This window comes from Podarcis gaigeae (assembly GCF_964106915.1).
Source record: "Podarcis gaigeae genome assembly, chromosome: 12".
Taxonomy (NCBI): Eukaryota; Metazoa; Chordata; class Lepidosauria; order Squamata; family Lacertidae; genus Podarcis; species Podarcis gaigeae.
The window spans coordinates 37,740,587-37,761,275 of NC_139688.1; the positions used below are offsets into that span (position 1 = coordinate 37,740,587).

The window sequence follows — 20,689 nt, forward strand, 5'->3', positions numbered from 1 at the left end:
CAGAGAACACTTTCCAAGGAGCAGGGAGGGGTGGTGCAGCTGAAGCCAGCAATTGATGCAACAAGAATTTTTAAACATTTAGTCCCAAGGGGGGGGGTGCATGTGCCTGTGTATATATTGTCTTGGGCTGGCAAGGCAAGGTATGCAGCTGCTATTGGAGATTTTTTTTGCACAAGGTGACAAAGTCCAGGGTTTAAAAATGTATTTTATCCTTGAATCAGCTGATCTGATGCTAGTGCTTTGAATTGTTGTAGTAGTGTATGTCTGACTTTTATATTGTTGATTGTTTCATTGAAAGATTTGGTATAAGCAGACTTGAAAAAATTCTATTTGAAAAATGAGTATTAATAATAATAATAATAATAATAATAATAATAATAATAATAATAATATTTTATGTTTTTTCCCAACCTGATGATCACCCGTCTCCACCCTTCTTTATATTGTTCATTGTTCTTGCAGCTCCAGTAGCAAAAATGGACCTAAGACTCCAGATGAGTCTTGCGTCTGGCGTCTTGCTGCAGGGGACTTCTAAGGATTCCAAGGCAAAGTAAGAGTTATTACATGGACCATTCCTACTTTGGGGTGCCTTGGGCAGTTGTTTTTCAAAAATCTCTTTCTGTGTCAGGTGGCCTTTCACCAAAGTCCTTTACTGTGCACTTTGTAGGCTCACTGCTCTGCTGAGATGGGGACAGTGTGGTGCAACTCTAACAGTGCATCTTAGTGTATGTTTTGTGTTCCCTTGCTGGACACAGGAATCCAGGTCTGACCAAGGCAGAATAGAATGGAACTATTACTTCCCATGATCTGGACACTATACTTCTCTTGATGCAGCCTAGAATAGCATTAGCTTTTTTGCTTTTTTTTTTTTTTTTTGCTGCTGCTGCATCACACTGTTGACTCATATTAAGCTTGTGGTCGACAAAGGACCCCAGATCCTTTTCATGTGGACTACTGGCAAGCCAGGTGTCCTCCTCCTTATATTTGTGCAGCTGGTTCTTCCTGGCTAAGTGTAGAACTATTTGTCCCTATTGAAATTCATTTTGATAGTTTTGGCCCAGTTTTCCAATCTGTTAAAGTCATCTTGAACTCTGATTCTGTCTTCTGCAGCGTTGGCTTCCCCTCCCACTTTGGTGTCATCTGTAAATTTGATGCGCATCCCCTCAATTCCTTCATCCAAGTAATTTATATTTACCTTTATTGTATGATCATACTTTTTGTGGTATCAAAGGTGCATTTTAGTAGCACTTCAAAAAACACTTTTTGCTCTTACTTGATTCTATGTTTGAGTCCAACTTTGAAGGTTGAGATATGCATACCTTTTTTTAGCGACCTGGGTTTGGTACCCAGATCTCCCAGATCCCAATTTTTTCTTTACAGTGTGGGGACAAGTAATTTCAAATACACAGCAATTCTTTGAGAAGGGGATGCTTAAAAATATTACAGTTTATTTCCAGTCAACTATGAAGTACGCACAACCCTTTCCTAACTGACCCACCTTGGATTGGAGTTCAGAATCTGAATTGGAAGAATCTTGATTTGCATCAGCTACTAGCCATAGCAATGAAATAAAATAAAATGTACTGAAGATAGAGGTAAAAACTGAACTATACAAAATACATTCTGGAGGTTTGCATCAATAATCAAATAATAGATCATATTCTAATTGCTCCTGCTATTCCCACCCCACCCCCCAGTTCTTGCTATCACCTGATTATCTTGATCTTCTAGAAGAAAGGCTACAGTAGCAAAAGTTAAACAACCTGGTTTGGATAGTAGTAGAGGGGGTGATAACCTCACTCCTCAATTGGATTGGGAGAACCCAGCCAGATGGGCAGGGTATAAATAAAATAATAATAATAATAATAATAATAAATTATATCCCACCTCTGCTGCTGCTCATTCCCTAAGAGGAGCAGAAGGTCCTTTATTTGAGGAGGCAAGTGAAAGACTAGGCCCCCATTTACACAGGAGAGACCCTATAGATCTTTTCCTTGGCAGCAACTGACTCTAAGACCCACAGTGATTGGCAGAATAAATGCTCCTTACATCAGTTGCCAGTAGAGAATAAACTGACCTGACCAATCTTAGCTCTTTGAAAAAGAAGGGATGGTCAAAATTTTATTTCCTACATGGCTGCTTCTGTCAATCAGGCCTCAAATAGTTAACCATAGGAAACTGAGGCTGCAAAATCCAAAGGTAACAGTAGGATAATAATTTAATTAGGACTTATTAAAATATTACAAAGCAGAGAAGAAGCTTTGTTCTTCTCAAATCTTTATCAATGTAAAGCAAAAAGCAGCAACATTTGGATGGAGGTGCACAAACTGATCTGGATGTAACCTCCCTGCAGTTTGTAGCAAGAGTTTGTAGCAACAGACTTGCATTCCAAGTCTCATGCACGTTTTCCCGGGTCTGGGAGTAAGTACCGGTGGCCGAAACGGGACATGTGATTAGGTATGCGCAAGACCAGAGTACTGAGTTCAAGGGAGCACATTCAAGATGCCGCAGGTTGCTGCAAAACAGAGTTCAAGATGCACCAAGACTAGAGCTACTGAGACGACCTGCCTCGCCATCTGTGTTGTGTAGCGGGCAGTGCGCCCTCTGCATGTGCTCAGAGGCTTCCTTTCTCCTGTTCTTCAGCGTTCTGGGGTCGAACCTCGGCTCAGATTAAGTCCTGGGGGGTGAGCTACCCTTCTTCAATAACTGCACGTGTGAATGGGCGCCGTTGCACGAAGCCCTTTTCTCCGCCGCCTCCGGCAACTGCACCGGGGACGCTCCCTGGGACTTCTCCCGCCCGCCCTCCTTCTCCCCCGGGAGCGGAGGTGGGGGCTCGCCGCTTTCCAGCTTCCTTCTCCCGAACCCATCTAGCCGGAGATTTTTTCCAAGCTGACTCACAGAACTAAGGGCAGCGTCCTGTCATCCCCGGCGCGGCAAGCTGTTGCTTGCGCCGCTTGCGCTCTCTGCCTTCGCCCTCCATCTCCTCCTCCTCCCTGCGCCCTGAATGGCTGGAGGGGAGGCGGGCGGGGGCGGAGCCCAGCCAGGACACGCCCCTCCGGGCCCCGCCCACCGCTCGGCTCTCTCCCTTGAGCAGGGACCGCAATGATTTAGAAGTTCAGGAATCCCACGTGACGTCACGGAGGGTGATGTAATGCTTCTCTAAATAGAACGTATTGTAACCTTCTCTCAGTCCAACGTGGTTCCTTCACCCAGGCTGCTTGCTGGTCCTTTCCCCGCTTACACTTGTTGGGTAAGTCCCTCGAAATACGGAGCTGCCTTTCTGATTGCCCCAAAACGCAACTTTACATCGCGTTGTAGGGGGGTGGAAAAACAAAACAAAAAAAGAGGCAAAACTCGCCTTGCTCAAAACTTCTCGCATGCAAGGGGTTTTGCTGCTGCTTTCTTCTTGCCCCAACGAGCGCGCGCGCGTGTGTGCGAATTCACACACACACGCGGGGCAGGTACTCCGCGGGGCAAAAGAAAACGCAAAGTGGCGAGGGGTTAAAACAACAACAGCGATCGAGTAAAAATTGCGAAATGATTGTAAACGATGTTTCCCCCCCCCCCCTCTCCTTTCTTTCTGTTTTGGTTGTGCTGCTGCGTCTGGGATTTTCCCCGGGTCTCTGCTACAAGTTGATGGTTGTTTGGGTATGTTTCACTTGGGAGAAGGAGCCGCTCTCGCTCTCAGCTTGGCGACCGGGAGGCGAGAATTGGCTAGGTGGGAAAGTGTGGGAGAGACCCGAACCGGGAAGATGTAACGGGGGGATGCGGGCGTCTCCGCGCGCTCCGCCTCTTTGCCCCGTGCGCTGGCACGGTGCGTTATCAACTGGGAAGATTTATCTGTTATTCGTTTATTTATTTGCCGGGGGATGGGTGTGTGTGTGTGTGTGTGGAAGAGTGTGTGTGTGGAAGTGTGGGCTGTGAAGAGTTAAAATGGGGGGGACTTCTCTATATAAAAGGCGAAGAAGCGGCAGAGGCAACCTTTGGCGACCGCCAAGTGCACGAAAGTTTGGGCGCTTGTGGAACCAAAGCGGTGGCGAAGAAAGTCGTCCTCTTGCTGTCAGGAAGACTCCATCAATGAGATCCTACCTGTCGCCTCCACCCTCTGGCCCGACAAGACTTTGGGAACTTCGACGACCCGAGAAAGCCCTTCCCCAGACCCCGTAAATTGCTGGGAAACAATCGCTCAGGCGCGGAGAACGGTGCGCTCTGCGTGTGCTCAGAAACACTCCAGGCGTATGTGTTCCTCTGGCATTTAAAAAAAAAAAAAGATCCCTGATGGGAGGGAGGCTGGCAGGCTGGCAACTCGTCCCCTGAACTGTTTCTTTTAAATGCCCCGTCCCCTTGGCTTGGGGGCACTCCTGATGCCATCGCCGCTTGCCCGCAAGAAACCAGAGAGGTAAACCTCGTGGCCAGCAAGTTGCCACCACCGCCGACCTCTTAGGTTCGGGGCAAGCGCTTCGTAAGGGGAGAGAGCGACCCGGCTCGCCGCCCCCTGTCCTGTCCCGTCCCGGTAGCCCCGCGCAAGATCTTCCTTGTTGGGCGCAATGACAGCGCTCTCCTTCCCCACCAGCTCGCGGCTGCCTCCCCACCCCACCTCCTGATCGCTTCGGATCGCCAGCGCGAAAACTTTTGAACTCAGCTTAGGGACTAAGGAGCGACCAGGAGAAGTTTCATCCTTTGGCTTGGGCCATCTCGGCGAGGGGAGAGGAGACCATCTCTCTGCGCCCTCCTTGCCGCGCCACCTTTCCATCGCCTGTCCCCGCGTGGTCCCCTGTTGTTCCAAAAAAGGTGTGTGTGTGTGTGTGTGTGTGTGTGTTTGGTTGTTAGGTGGCTGCCCCTTCCTTTAGACACACACACACACACACACACACACACACACACACACACAGTGTCGCCCCCGCCCTATCTGACACTCTCTCTGGGAGTCAGAGGCTGGATCCCGGGCCATTACGTCATTCTGCAGGCTAGTAAAATGTGTGATTAAGAGACTCCGATCTTGGGGGCTGGGGGTTGGCCGGAGGATCAGCAATCCGGCTGATCAGGCGCTGCTACCTGGCTCCAGGTCGACAGCTCTGTCCGATTCCTTTAGATCCAAACCCTCCCCCTCTTAAACACTGGGATATGTCTCCCTCCCCCCCCCAACCTCCTTCTTGGCTAAGTTTTGTCGTCTGAGAAGAGCGTCAAAAGGGGAAATACCTGCTAAGCTCAACTTGCCTGCTGCGGTGTTTGCGCCATGCTGAGCGATCGTCGAGATCCAGGGCTCCTAGGAAAACTTCGCAGCGCCAAAGACAAAGAGCTTTCTCCCCCCCACCCCCCCACCTCCAGCACACATCCCTTTCCCCCTTTTAACCGGGATAGTAGGCAAGTAGTAAGCCTGTCTCTTTAAATCCCCACCACCAAGCAGCGCGATGAGAAGTTTCTTACACGGAATCGGGCTGATACTGCGCGCGCAAAGTTTGGAAGAAGGAAAAAGGTCTGATCGGGAAGGGAGAGTTTTCTAGGGATTTCCTGGTCATCACCGAAAGGTTGGGCGGGAACATTCCGATCCCGATTATATCTTACTTGGAAATATCCTATTGAATTTCCCGAGGTTTTTCTTTTTAAACCCAGGGAGCTTCCAGTTGTAGCAGCCTTTCCACTGGCTCCTGGGGACGCTGCACTTGGCTGAAACTAGGACCTGAGAGAGATTTGGAACTGAGGTGGCTTGAGTCTAGCGAGTCACCTCAACTAACTCCCAAGAAAACTTTTTTTTTTTGCAGGAAGAAACTGTCATGGAGAAAAAGTGAATATAAACTTAGGCAGATAGATTACTTCAATCCAGATCTTGTCTGTACATTCACATATGCACACACCACGCAAATATAAAATCTGTGAGTGTGTTTATATAATTTTAGGTTCTTCTTTATGAGGGAAGAGGCAACACAACTCTGAATTGTGCTGCTGCACAACTGGGGGTGGAGTCTGCCAAGTTTCGAAAGTAGTCTTGAGCATCTTTTACTTTTACGCTTCAGACAAAAATTTTCAGCAAGAACTTTAAACGGCTAAATCTCATTCTTGGGACTCCCCCCCCCTTCTCTTGTGCAGGTTGCAAAGCCCCAGAGAGAAGTGTGATTAATGATCAGCTATAAGTGATTAGTGGTTTTATTCAAACTGTTACCTCTGACCAGAAGCACACATCAGAGGATTAAGAGGCTCTTTTAGATAAATGCTCATTAGTGGAAGGGGAAAATCAAAGATAATAGGCAGGCACACAGAGACAACTTTCTAGGAAAATCACTCCTGTCTTTGGAATAATAAGCTCTGTTCACAGAAAGGCACTTTAATTTAAAAGTTGCTTTTATCTTGTAAATCAAAGTTTGATGTAGAAGTCCACCGGGCTATTATAACCTAGATTTTCCCATATCCACAGGACATAGATTGTCCTGGTTGTGATATTTCTTTTCCTTATAAAGAAACAATTGGGATCTTGAAAGAAACTAATCATTCCCAAGTCCAAGTATCTTAAGGTATCCACTTTGAACGTAAGCCTGAGAGACCTGTTGTCGGTTAACTAGATGGCGCAGTACAGTATATACATCCTAGAGATGTATAGTTCTCCAGTGCAGCATGTAGCAGCAGCTCACTGCGTGTCCTTTAATGCTTTCAAAAAAAGTTGATTCTATCCCGGGTTTAAAGCTAGACAGTTCTATACATTTTTAGTCACATTTTCCAAGCAAGTTAAAGGCTCGTGGAAAAATTAATCTCACCGCTTCAAGAAATGGAAGGGGTGAGAGCGGGTTGGTGGGTGTCAAACACTTGATTAAAGTACTGTAGTTACTTGGAACGGGAGATCTGCTTTCAACAGTGGATTGAACAGCTAGAACTCCACTAGTCTTACATTCAGAATCATAGACTCAGACAGATTTTCCATGTTACTTTTACTGTTGAGAGAGAACAAAATACGGGCACTAGGAAGGAGAGTTGACTTGTGGATTGGGTGAAGCAACTCATCCTCCAGAATGCGGTTCTTTTTTCCCTTGTCCACTCTTTTCTTCTGCTGTCTATGTGCTATCCTGTGTTTTGTGGTGAATTATTACCTATTGCTTATTATACTTCGTAAGGTATCATGATAATGGTGCTGTACTTCCATTTATGTCTCATGCTTGTGCTGGGAGACAGGGCTCAAACAGTAAATTTGACAAACAAAACAACTTGTTTATTATGTGGTGCCAATGGTTACAACTGCTCAGGCTAAACTCTCTTTAAAAAGATACCTACGTCCAATGAGTAGTGGAGAGAGAAGTAAGACTAGGGGTGATATATTTGACTTGAAGTGTTGTTTAGGATTGCAGTATAGGTATTCTGGATATCCTTCTCTTGTATATAAAAAGGTGAGGCCTGAGACAGATCTGTTGACACAGCAAACTGTATTAACAGCAAAAATTAGTGTTGCAATTCAGACTGGAATGGGAATGAGGTTGAGGAAAGGGGGATCTCAAAAAGAGCATAGTTTGAAACTGCAGGGAAAGCCCAAGATAGAGTGGACCATCTATAGTTTGCTATGACTCTTCAGAAGTCACTGGCTCCATTTGTCTAGATGTTGTGCATTGTGATATTTAGTTCGAGGGCCCTTTCTAGAATCTAGAGAAGTGTTCCTGGTCTCTCGGCCCAGTTATTACAAACTTTTTATAGCATTGCACCTAATCTAATCTTGCAATAGTCCCACTTGGAAATCAGTCCTGTCTAGAAAATAGGGTAGATTCAATGTGCAATTCTCATACACCTGTGTTTATTTCACGCTGGGTGAGAGACATCGATCATCACATGTGTGATGAAGTATGTCATGTATTGGAAGTTTGTAACATTTCACAAATGTTTGCTCACACCAGGTTTAGAGTTTAGGCAATTGGCACCACGTAGTGTGTGTGTGAAGCGGCCCTTAGTTGGAAGGGAGTAACTATAAATTGACTTAAGACACTTGATATTTTGCCGTCCTCCCATATTAGCAAATCTTTATGCTGGCAGTAGGGACAAAGCAATTCAATCTGCACACCTCAACAGAAAGACCCAAACCCACTTTGAGATATTTTGTACTTCAGCACAATACAAACCTGGGTGCCTATCATGAATATGCGTCTGTTTTTTATGATCTGGGCTGCTTTAGAATGTTCTGTTCTTCCTTTTTTGTGTGAAAATCATCCAATGTGTCTAGTTAAAAAATAATTGTGCAGGCCTCATAAATTAGGAAGCTGCCTTTGGTGTGATCTGCCTTTAAGTGGAAACCTAGTTTAGGTTCATATGAAATTTCATACAACTGACTGTCTTCCTGATGGCAGATAAAATTAGCCCTGTGTAATATTTCACAATTTTCAAGTTCCATCAGCGTTTCTTTTCTTTTGCCAAAGTGTATTAATGCACAGCTTAAAACACTTACTTCAGCAAGTTGAAAATTATCTTCGACAGAGGATAGTAAAATTTGGTCCCAGTCGCTTGTTACCTTTGTCTAAACCTCTTAATACTTAAAAAGTGGTTATGTAGTTACATTTGTTTAAAATCCACATTAAAGTCAGGATTCTAAAGGCTGTTGAATCCCCCCCCCACTTAGTCATTCCATTTAACTGAATGATCCTTTCCTGAATTGGGTTTTGGATTTGCATATAGATTTTTTAATCGTTAAGAGGCTAACCAGTTTTAATTAAGTCATTTAAATTGCATTGCAGTTCATATAGTTGCTAGTTCACATCCAGACACATTTTGTTACCTGATTTGTTTAGCCATGCTATAGCTGTCTGGGCATGGGTTTGAGAATAAAGAACTTCCACCTCTAGTTAGTGTATGTTAAAGAGTTACGGTCCTGGGATGAAGTTCTTAGCACAATTGTGTTGCTTGAATTCCACTGTAGCTGATGCAGAAGCATGCAGGACTGTGGCTCTGGTTTTCCGGATGTAGAACGTTGCCAAATCTAATATCTGAAGGCTACAAACCATGCAAATCGTGTACAGTTTGGTACATGTCACATAGCTGCATCAGGAGGTACTTTGTGAAGCATAGCACGAAATCTTAAATAACAAGAGTTCCCACCCAGCCTGATAGCCCTTTGTTTCCGTCTTCAAAAACGTAATGAATCATGTTGTTGACTCAGTTTGGTGAGATGCAAAATGTAAAAGGAGGTGTGATATTAACTACGAACCAAAACTTTAAAGCCATGCTAACACGACAGATGTGTTTCTCTAAATTACTTTGTTAAATTTGGAAACGGATGCCAAACACACAGTCCTAATTTTTAGTGCTTGCATTCAGTTAATGCTGTCTTATTTGGGAAGTTAATTGAAATGTAATTCATTTGCAGATAAATATACTTAGGATTGCTGCCTTTGCATTCCAGTCCTGAGCATGTTTACATTGATTTGAGTGGAACTTACTTTTAGGTTTAGGGTCTTTAGGTATCACCAGTGCACTACTTTTCTGGTTAAAAAAAAAAGGTTACTTGCAATCCAATCCAATAATGTTTACTCCAAAGTAAGTACCATAACTTCTAGTGTTGCATACTCCAAGCAAGTATGAATGGAATTGCAGCTTTAGTAAGTTACTAGGTCATAGCAATAATTAGACCAGAGATTATATTCTGGTCTAATTGAGTATCAGCCAAGTTAAAAAGTAGGAAAATGCTTATACAAGGAGGTAATTCTTTGAATATAATTGTTATGCCCATCATTCATGTTCCGTAATAATAACTGTTTAATGGGGAATAATGGGAAATAACACTGTGTTGAGTTTTTATAGCTAAAACATATTTGAGATGTTTTCAAGCCTGAGCCAGCCAGCATCTTTATAATAATAGCTTGCTTGGTGTTCCCAGGGACGTTTGCATTACGTAGATCCTGCTCTTTTGAAATAAAGCATATGTGGTTCTGTACAATGCAAATTAAAACAATGGATAAAACAGAATGCTCCCAAATAATTGGCTAATAAAAAACTGTGAACAAACAAACAATTAACTAACTAACTAACTAACTAAATAAATAAATAATAAAGCTGCAGAAGAAACCAAGTAGATCTGCTAGGGAAGGAGACCCCTTGGAATTCAGAAAAGCCTGAACTGTCTTCTGAAAAAGCATAACTCTTGAATACCATTGTAATGCCAACAGAGAGGAGGCAGAATCAACAAAAACAACAACAACAATGTTTTTACCCCGGAGATCTGGCTGGATTTCCCCAGCCACTCTGGGTGGCTTACAGCACATATAAAACACAATATAAAACAGAAAAAAACATCAACCATTGAAAACTTCCCTATACAGGGCTGCCTTCAGAGGTCTTCTAAAAGTCTTCTAAAATAAGAGTTTCAATGCCTTGATTTCCATGCCTTGAGAAGACATGTACTGGATGGAGAATCTCTATACTGTGAGACCCTGCAGCAACCATACATTCCATAGTTAGAACCACACTTGACAACTGTTATCTGCTCTATGTGAGGCAGCCTTCAAAGATGGTTCAGAAGCTTCAACGGCTGCAGAATGGAGGTGTCTGCTTGTCTGTGAGGACCAGGCACTTAGAGCACACGACACCCATGTCGTCTTAGCTGCCATGCTTGCCATTTCTAGTGACCTCTGAAGCTCTGAATGAATTGGGACCAAGCTGCTTGAAAGATCACCTGCACCATATCAGTGTGTCTGGGCTCTGAGATAGGCTTTGAAGGCCCTGTTTATTGGTCCATCGCTAAGAATGGTTAAGTCTGGTGAGCCCAGTGTGGTGTAGTGGTTAAGAGCGGTAGTCTCGTAATCTGGTGAACTGGATTTGCTTCCCTGCTCCTCCACATGCAGCTGCTGGGTGACCTTGGGCCAGTCACACTTCTCTGAAGTCTCTCAGCCTCACTCACCTCACAGTGTTTGTTGTGGGGGAGGAAGGGAAAGGGGAACGTGAGCCGCTTTGAGACTCCTTTGGGTAATGATAAAGAGGGATATCAAATCCAGACTCTTCTTCTTCTTAAGTCCGGTAAGCACCTTTCTGTTTATTTATTTTACTTATGTATTAAATTTGCATGCTGCCCCTCACCTGCGGATCTCAGGGTGGCTCCCAACATAAAAATGAAATATAAGAGCACAAAATACATGGCAAAAACAAGAAAAAAGAAGCATATGTAAGCATGGTGACCCCATTCCCTCCCCAGAATAGCCTCTGCACTAATGTATTTTTTAATACATGTATTGTTTACTGGGCCTTAAAGACCATTTTATTCCCAACTGCTTTTAATTGACATTGATGCTGAGGATTTGTCACTTTAAGGTGTGTGTGTTTGCTTAATGCATTATCTGGTACTTGTTTATATAGTTTTATTCTGTTGCTGTTGTTTTATCTGCTGCTGTTTTAATTCAGATATATGAGTGTGTCTTGTTTCAATGTATTTAATATTGTGTATCACCTTAAGGGAGTAAGTCTAAAAAGTTTAGAGAGAGAGAGACTACTTCTTTTTTTTTTTTTTTTGAGAAAAACTCCTTGAAACAAGGTCATTTAAAATACATTTAAAAGTTCGGATTGGTTCATTTGAGAGAAGGCAGCCTCTAGGCCAGGCATAGGCAAACTCGGCCCTCCAGATGTTTTGGGACTACAGTTCCCATCAACCCTGACCACTGGTCCTGTTAGCTAGGGATGATGGGAGTTGTAGTTCCAAAACATCTGGAGGGCCACATGTTGTCCTTGACTGGTGTAGACCATGCTTAACTTGGACTACTTGGTGTATGACAGATAGATACTGACTTGGTGTACGGCAGATAGATATGCTTATGTTTGGCTGCCTATTGCTTTAAATGTCAGCACCTTCCCTTGAAACTGGGCCTGGGAAGCCATTTGGATCTAATGAAGCTGTTTGAAAATTGGCATCGTATGTTCCCTATGGCCCGCCCCAGTTGACAGTTTGGCAGCAGCCATTTTGACTCAGTTATCTTTTCTGAGAGCTCTTCAAAGGCAGCCCCACATGATCTTACTTAATTAAAAGTTGGCGTACTGATTTTAGCATGCAAATGGTGATTGTAGTAAAACACTTGAAAATATGGAGTTGTCCAAAGGGAGATGGCTGGGTTTTTGATGTTTTTTTAAATGGAGTATTATAAACATAATTTCTAATACTTTTCCCCTGGGGATTTTCAAAGTAAAATTTAAAAAATAAGACTTAGTATGGTTTCCTGAGCTTGTAAGATGTTATGCTTCATTTAATATATATACATATACATATCTCCCTGCTTGGAAATTCAAAGAAGTCACTTCTCCAAAGTAATTTTAATAAATATTTTAGATATACTAGTGTTAGTTTAATTTGATATAATGCTTGCAGTTTTTGAGATCTCTCATTGTGTGATTCTACTCTAGGATCATTGTCAAAAAAAAATGCTCAGCTTGCTCTGTGTCGCTACTGGTGTTTAGCTTGCATTTCTCAAGTAGCACCCTCTCATATACCCACCAGGTATTCGGATACCATTTCACCTGTGCTTAAACAGCTGCAGTGTCTCAGTTTTGGGGCGCAATCCGACATATTCAGTATGCATGACTTAGAACCAAGGCACCTGAATAGTAGCATATGTTAAGGTCTTTCTTGAAGGTCCACCTCAGGGTGCTCTGAGATTCCACACCCCAAATGATGAGGTATAAATATTATTCAGTCAATCGATAAAGATCAGTGCCAGATTTACATATAAGCTAAACAAGCTATAGCTTAGGTGCCCCCCCCCAAAAAAAATTAAAGGGAAAAAAAACACTGGATGTCCATTTCCAAAATATAAGATAAAAAACAAATAAAATAAAACCTACATACAGCAACAGTGGCAAGTGGCTTTAGATACCTATTAGGTCCATAAATGACCATATAGCATATTTTCAACACAAAAAAGTGGCAATTTGTTGTTGATAAAGGACAGCTGGACATATATAGGGCCCCATTACCTTCAGTAGCTTAGAGCCTCATCAAACTTTAATCCGGCCCCGATAAAGATGCAAAACTGTTATGGCATGATCAAAGAAGGAAAGCATTCAAGAGTTCCATAGGGTATGTGCCAGCTTTCGGATGAACCTAAAGTAGTTCTCTGGATTGTGGACCAGGGGATTGTGGGATGTAATGGTTTAGTGGTTCATCAAAGAAAGCAAATGAACTGTAAGGAAATAGGGTGAATTAGCTAGGAAACCTGAACAGGTTACATACTCATAGAACCCATACTGGGACTTTAGTTATCACTTATAACTCATTCTTCTGTGTGGAATTTACAGTGATGGTGGTAAAGTGTAGGTCATTTCTATTCGCTTGTGATGGGATTATGTCTGAAGGAGGGATTCCAATCCATGTAATGACTGTAAATTCAGAATCAGGGGGACAGTATTAGTCTGGATTAATTAACACAGAGCACATGTGTGTGAGCTTGCATATGGGTGCAACAGTCAGTCTTCTGAAATTACAGAAGTGCTGCTATCTGATCCTTAGTTATTTGGCTTTCACCACTGCTCTTAGTCTTCCTTATAACATCCATATAATGCTACATAAGACAAACAGCACTTTTAAAAAGTACTGTAAGAAATCCGATATATACAAATTAAGGGTCGACATGACCCAATCCACTAGGGTGGCCGTGTGTCCTATTTTATAGAGGACAGTCCTCTATTTGTAGAGCTATCAGTGGACAGTTCTCTGTTTGAAGGAGTCATCTATTGAAATGTCTGTCTGGTTGAAGTCTAATTTAAAGATAAATAGAAGGAACAGCAGCGACCTTGAAGTTACCTTTCAACAGTTAGCACTTGAATGGACAGCAGATTCAGCAGGAACACACCTGGTCCCCTGCTACTATGGTGGCAATGTATTACATTTCCTTTTAAATTAGAGTCATTCTTTCTACATTTGTATCTTTAGATATATATTAGCATATGCAAATTGTATGCAGATTTGTGCCATGTTTTGTCCTCTTTTTGGTATTGCATAAGTGGACACCCTATCTCTCCCCCCACCCTACAAAACAAATTAATGAATTGGGATTTTTGTGAACCACTGGCTTTTGCAGTTCCTGAAACACAGGTCCTGGCTATTTACACATTCAGGGTGATCTCCAGTCATGGTTTCCCCCATGGACTTCTGTTTGTATGCATTGGAGTTGCCTTCCTCTCTTCCGCACTGCAACTCCTAGTGCCTCAACCCCCATCTCACCCCAAATCTGCTGTGGAGGGGCAACCCTTCAGAATAGATGGGGTGTGAAGAACAGGAAGGACATTGGATCTGCAACATTGGATCTGTTGTGTGTGTTGTCCATGCAAATACAGAAATGCACTTTTGTTTCAGCCTTGCAAATGTATGAACTGCTTTGTTGCACATGAATAAGCCCAGGGACGGCCTATATGCAGAAGGGCATACAAACAATTCAGGGGAAACTTGCAATAATCTGGCTGCATCACATATATAAACATACTTCATGCTGAATCAAGTTTTGAAACGTTGAAGAGCAGGCTTTTAAAGAAGAAAGATTGGAAAACACGGAATGAAATCATATACAAAAAATGAATTGGAGTGGAAGATGACATTTGCCCATACCTACACTTTTTGGACGTTTATTTATTCTCTTCCTGTCTGGAATTTGTTTCCTTCTTTGCCCTGCCAGAGCCACATACCCCTAGGCACAGCTAAACTGATTTAACATTTTTGCAGGCAATGGTTTGTAAGCTCTTTTATTTGGGACTACAGTCACTGGCAGAGGAAGAGGAGTGCGGGGGGAGGGCACTGCCCCCAGCAGCACAATCTCGGTGGGGTGCCATTATGGCTGCCCCCCTGCCCACGCTGGGCGCCCCGCCCCAGGGATGTGCGCCAGCCCTGCCCCCGCCTGCTCTCTCTCCCCCCCCCCAAGTGCTGGAGCATGAAGCTCCGCCACTGGGTGCAGTTCTAAATACTGGGCTTTCTATATGTGTTTTGAATGTTTGCAATGGGTTTTTGGACTCAGTATACAAAAGCCATATATATATATATATATATATATATATGGCTTTTGTATACTGTATGTATATACATGTTTATGTATATACATACGGTATACAAATGTGTGTGTGTGTATTAGCATATCATTTTCAACAATTATTGAACATACTTTTATATCTTATTTTTTGACTTCCGTCAATCACATCTGAAAATTTTCCAATCTTTTTCACTTAATTTACATTTCTTACTTTCACTATTACATTTAAATATCATAACTAATGCCTCTCTTCTTTGCAAACTTCTTGTAGTCCTACTAGTGCAATTTGGTGATTACAGTTGCTATTCAAATAGTTTGTATATTTCTTCCAATCTTCTGTAAATCTCTGATCCTGCAGGTTTCGAATCCTTCCTGTCATTTTGTCTAATTCGGCGTAGTCCATTAATTTCGTCTGCCATTCTTCTTTCGGCGGTATTTCTTCTTGCTTCCATTTCTGGGCCAACAAAACTTTTGCCGCTGTTGTTGCGTATAAAAACAGTTTAATGTCCAGTCTAGTAATGTCCTCACTTATAACGAAAGCCATAAGTTAAAGCTTGTTGAAGTAGCAGGTACTAGTGCTGCTTAATGTACTTTAGTTATGATGTTACTACAGAGAGACAAGCTGGTCCAAATGTTTAGGGTTATGACCCATGATTTACATAATGGAAGCCTCAATCCACATCATTCAGTTTCCTTCAACAAACCATTAGGCTATCTCGCATAATGCTTTATACTGTAGGTTTCATCTGTACACCATAGGTTCTAATTTTTTAAACCCAAATATCCTTTAAGCTTTTCTGCTTTAATTTATCTTCATTCCTATTTGGATGTGCTTTTCTCTTCTGCAGTTGTCTTAATTTGAACACTACTCCTCTTTCCTAAGTGCCTTCTATTTTATTTTATTTTCTGTGAGTTCTAGTCTGTGGTTTTATTGGGATTGTAGAATTGTCTGTATGGGGCATAGTCTGGCAATAGGGACTTGCTCTTTAACTCCCATCTTAAACAGGATTATTTGGAAATGAATCCCATTTGTTTGTTGGATAAATGTGCCCAAGGTTGGAATGTTTGAGTTGCCAGAAAGGAAAAGGATGGGTGATCAAGTACGCAAGAGCATTAAATTTAATTTTGAATTCTCTTAAATACAGCCTGTCAGTAGTCTCGCTATCTCCATTTTCCCTAGAGGCAAAATGCTTCCTGGCACTCGACTGGGTGCTTGTGACATGACTGCACGTATTGCCAGCTTCTTTGTGCTTCAAAGTTAATTTGGTGAAGGCTGCAGTCCTATAGCTGCTTTCCATGGGGAAAGCTCCATTGGACTGAATGGGCCCTATATCTGAATAGACATGCCTAGGATTGTATTGTAAATGTCAGGATTGTACTGTAAATGTGGGAATCTCAGGGCAGCCATTCTCAGATTTCTTTGGAGGTGTCTTGTCTTGTCTAGAAACTGACATAGGGGAATGGCAGTTAAACATTCAACAGTGGATCAGAGGCTCTGAAGTGTAAGAAAGTGAAAGCTAAGTTTAGGAAATTCAAAGTATCATTTCAGGGCTTTTGTTTGCTACTCTTTCGTTGCATGTTGCTAAAACCTGGTTCAGATTAGCATCATTTTTCTAGAAATTGCCACTATTTGAATAAAGAATTTTCACTTTTTTGTATTCAGACAATATCTATTTAGTGTGTAATATAGATACATAGATGGAAGAACAACAAAGCATGCCAAGTATTTATAATTCTCATAAAGTACAGTATCTCTCCACTGAAAACCAGCGGACAATAGTACAACTGGCTGGAGTTTTCAATTCCCATGTTCCTGAAAGTGTTTATTACACTTTGTATTGCTGTATTTTAAACAATGGGCACAAACCGCACAAAGATAAGCACCCCTGATTTCAATGGGAAAGTTCAGCAGTGTGCTTAACTTCAGCAGGATAGGACCCTAAATGATGTTTGCTTTCAAGGATGGCATTCACATAACTTAGAGAAACAATGCACATTGTAATAATCCCCACTTCAAATTGTTTTGTTTCAGGTTGGCTCCAGTCCATTGAAGGATATCAGTATATCTAACCTGAAGCAAAGATCTTTAACATTTCTTCAATTGTTCACATGGGCCAGGATCCAAAGATCCAGGCCCAGACTAGACGAGACACCATTAACACAATTAGCCTTGAAAATAAAAGAAAATAAAAAATAAGGAGCAGGTGAGGGCGTGATCTGGGTTGGGCCCATGTTCTGTGGGAATTGGTGGGCTTGTTATTCTTTGCACCTCACTGTGCGACTGATCTGGATTGGAGACCCCACATCTGCTATTTACATCAGAATACAAGCTCCCAGTCAAAGATTTTGATGCAATTCAAAGGAGGCAGAAGGGTCTCTCTGAGATGGATCAGCATGGTGGGGAGGGAGGGAGAGAGAAAAGGATGGAAGCTCCTAGTTCCCATGATCCCAATTTAGGTCAGGCCCCCATGCTAATTCACACAATTTCTACAGTGGTACCTCCGGTACCGTTCCAGAAGTCCGTTCTTAAACCAAAGCGTTCTTAAACCAAGGCGTGCTTTCCCATAGCAGCTGGGGACTCAATTTACAAATGGAACACACTCAACAGGAAGCGAAACCTGTTCTTATTCCAAGGCAAAGTTCACAAACCAAAACACCTACTTCCGGGTTTGCAGCGTTCTTAATCCAAGTTGTTCATAAACTAAGCTGTTCTTAAACCAAGGTACCACTGTAACTGCATGAGCGATGTCTGGTATAAGGAGGCTTCAGATCTGATTTTCTTAAGAGGGCCTGGATAGCTCAGTTGGTTAGAGTTTGGTGCTGATGATGTCACGGTTGCAGGTTCGATCCCTGTTATGGGACAGCTTCACAGTCCTGAGTTTCAGGGGGTTGGACTAGATGACCCTCAGGGTCCCTTCCAATTCTACAAATCTATGATTCTTAAGTAAGAGATGCCACTCTTTTGCCAAATCACACTTCAGTTTCCAAAGCAGTTTGTGATAGGACATGGGGGAAGTAGCTACAAAAAAGCAAACAGGATTTTTTGCTGGACTGTATACACTTGTTTAGTTGTGTCCGACTCTTCATGACCTCATGGACCAGAGAACGCCAGGCACTCCTCTCTTCCACTGCTTCCCGCAGTTTGGTCAAACCCATGCTGGTAGCTTCAAGAACACTGTCCAACCATCTCGCCCTCTGTCATCCCCTTCTTCTTGTGCCCTCAATCTTTCCCAACATCAGGATCTTTTCCAGGGAGTCTTCTCTTCTCATGAGGTGGCCAAAGTATTGGAGCCTCAGCTTCACGATCTGTCATTTCAGTGAGCACTCAGAGCTGATTTCCTTCAGAATGGATAGGTTTGATCTTCTTGCAGTCCATGGGACTCTCAAGAGTCTCCTCCAGCACCATAATTCAAAAGCATCAATTCTTCGGCGATCAGCCTTCTTTATGGTCCAGCTCTCACTTCCATACATCACTACTGGGAAAACCATGGCTTTAACTATACGGACCTTTGTTGGCAAGGTGATGTCTCTGCTTTTTAAGATGCTGTCTAGGTTTGCCATCACCTTTCTCCCAAGCTGTATACACACCATTCATTTAAAACACGCACCCTCCTCACACACCTTTAATGAGGGTCTTTATGAAAGAGAAGTGGAATTTAGTAAACCCGGAAAATGTAGTGTACTCCTTACAGTACTACAATTCCTGTACCCTTAACAAACAACAGTCCCCAGCAAGATTCTTTGGGGAGGGGCTATTGTTATGAGATTGTATGAGGAGGGCAGAGCCTCCTAAAGGTGTTATGATTTAGTGAAAGTTACAATTAATCAAGGTTTGATTAAACTTTGCCAAACATGGAAACACCCTGCATTTAGTTATGCTAATGAGCCAAGCCAACTGGGTAGAGGTAGCTGAATGTCAGGATGCTGTCAATGGCTCCTGGCTGGTCGCCCAGGAAAGTATGAAGGCAAGAAAAAGTTTCTTCCAGTCCTTTTTAATTTCAGTCTTTACACAGAGAGGCTATAGAACCCGCCTCTTGGATGCTGGTGTTGTCCCAAGTGAATCCCTCCCCCCATCTCTCTCACTTCTTCATTCATCATCCTCATCATCTCCTCTACGGGTGCTGCTACCTGCCCTCTGTCTTTGAGCTCTTTGCTCTCCTACTTTTAAAGCTCGCCAGGTTCTGGGAGATGGAGGGTCTGGAATGCTTTCTAATGACAATATGTTGCTCTGGCTCTCCCATGATTTCCCAACTTTCCCCCTCATCTGCCTCTGAGCTGCCACCTCCCTCAAATCCCTGTTGTAAATCTACACTGTCTTCCTCTTCCTCCTCCCTGGAAGGGTCAGAATGGGGAGGTGGTCTCCACCACTCCTCCTCTGCCCAGTCCCTGACACTGGATGGGCCATTAGCAGGGGACAAAGGCTGGTGATGGATAGTCCATCCAGGAAACCACCAGAGGGCAAGACTGTCAGGCAACAGGGCATGGGGCCCTTCTTTGCTGGGTGCTAGCAGGCATAGGCAAAGACCAGGTTTAGGGTTTCAACCATTTAGACGGGTGAGGTCCTTGGAATCAGCAGTGAGAAGGAGGGACAGAGCTCTAAGTGATCTGGGGATGACGGGATGGAACTAAGAGACACAGAGGATGGCTTTTCACTGTCCTTTGAATCCAGTGCTGCCCTTAAGGGGGAAGCCAAGCCCCCAAAGAATGCAAATACTCTGCAAACCCTCCATCTAGGTGCAGGCTGTATGTATGTGTAAATAAAACCATATATCATAAAGACACTGCAGTTTCTGTTGTGCCTTGTTGTTCCCAAAGGGAACAAAGACCCTGGTAAGTGCACCTGCACACCCTGGAATCTTGCACCGCTTGTGAAGATTGGGATGGTGTCAGGGGTGCCGACTTGGGCTCCAGATTATGGAGGCCCAGTGCGTTCTACATGATGTCATATGCCCCGCAGCCTCAGAACCTGAATTCCGGCAGGTGACCTCAGAACCTGACTTTTGTGGGTGCTCGGGCCCCCAGGGCCCCCTAGAGTTGGTGCCCCTGGGTGGCATGTAACAAAATGTGTGCAAGCCCTGGGCAGATTGATCCAACATTCTCTTTGAAGAATCAACAAGTGATTTCAGCGACTCGAAATGCCTTTTATCAGCTTTGGCTGAAATGCCAGCTGGGACCTAGCTGAATGAAAATAGCTTGGCCACAGTTCCATACCTCCTTTTACCCTTTGACTTCAGTGTTTGAAATTAGCCGGGCATGTTTTGTGACTGGCACAGGTCCAATTGTGACCACTTGGAAATCTCTGGATGCCAGGTTGGCGACTGAGGAAATCAAAATGTCCCTTAGAGAAGGATCTGAAATACTGTCTTTGAACCTTGAATTTGTGTTGTTTGATCTTTTGATGTGTAAACCTTTGTTCTTTAAAATATAAAGTGGAATAGAAATGATAATAATAATAATAATAATAATAATAATGAAGTCCACTGCAAAACAAAAACAAATAAACTAAAATGGCACCTAGACATTCCATTGTGGTGACCGTAACCTAGGTTTAAGGTGCCATTTGGAGATTAAATTATATATACGGGTTTCTAACACTGCTTGGCCTGGCCTATTTATATCAATAATCATTATAGCAGCTGTGCAAGGTAGTAGTGGTTTGCAGGGTAATGCCCTTTAATGAATTCCTGAATCACAAAACTACGTTAGATAGCATATAGCATGTAGCTACT

At 43.1% G+C, this 20,689-nt stretch overlaps 1 protein-coding gene across 6 annotated transcripts in view; it reads left to right on the forward strand.

The window, feature by feature from the left end:
• The first annotated feature begins 534 nt into the window (after window positions 1-534).
• Window positions 535-20,689, forward strand: part of CREB5 (cAMP responsive element binding protein 5) — a 264,608-nt gene continuing 244,453 nt past the window's right edge. For 4 of the 6 annotated variants that reach the window (XM_083705955.1, XM_083705951.1, XM_083705956.1 and 1 more), the window contains exon 1: window positions 3,176-3,250. The gene's annotated coding sequence lies outside the window, so the exon portion shown is untranslated. Of the gene's footprint in view, window positions 551-3,168; window positions 3,251-20,689 lie in introns of those variants that run through there. The other 2 variants (XM_083705954.1, XM_083705953.1) reach the window with 2 other exon arrangements.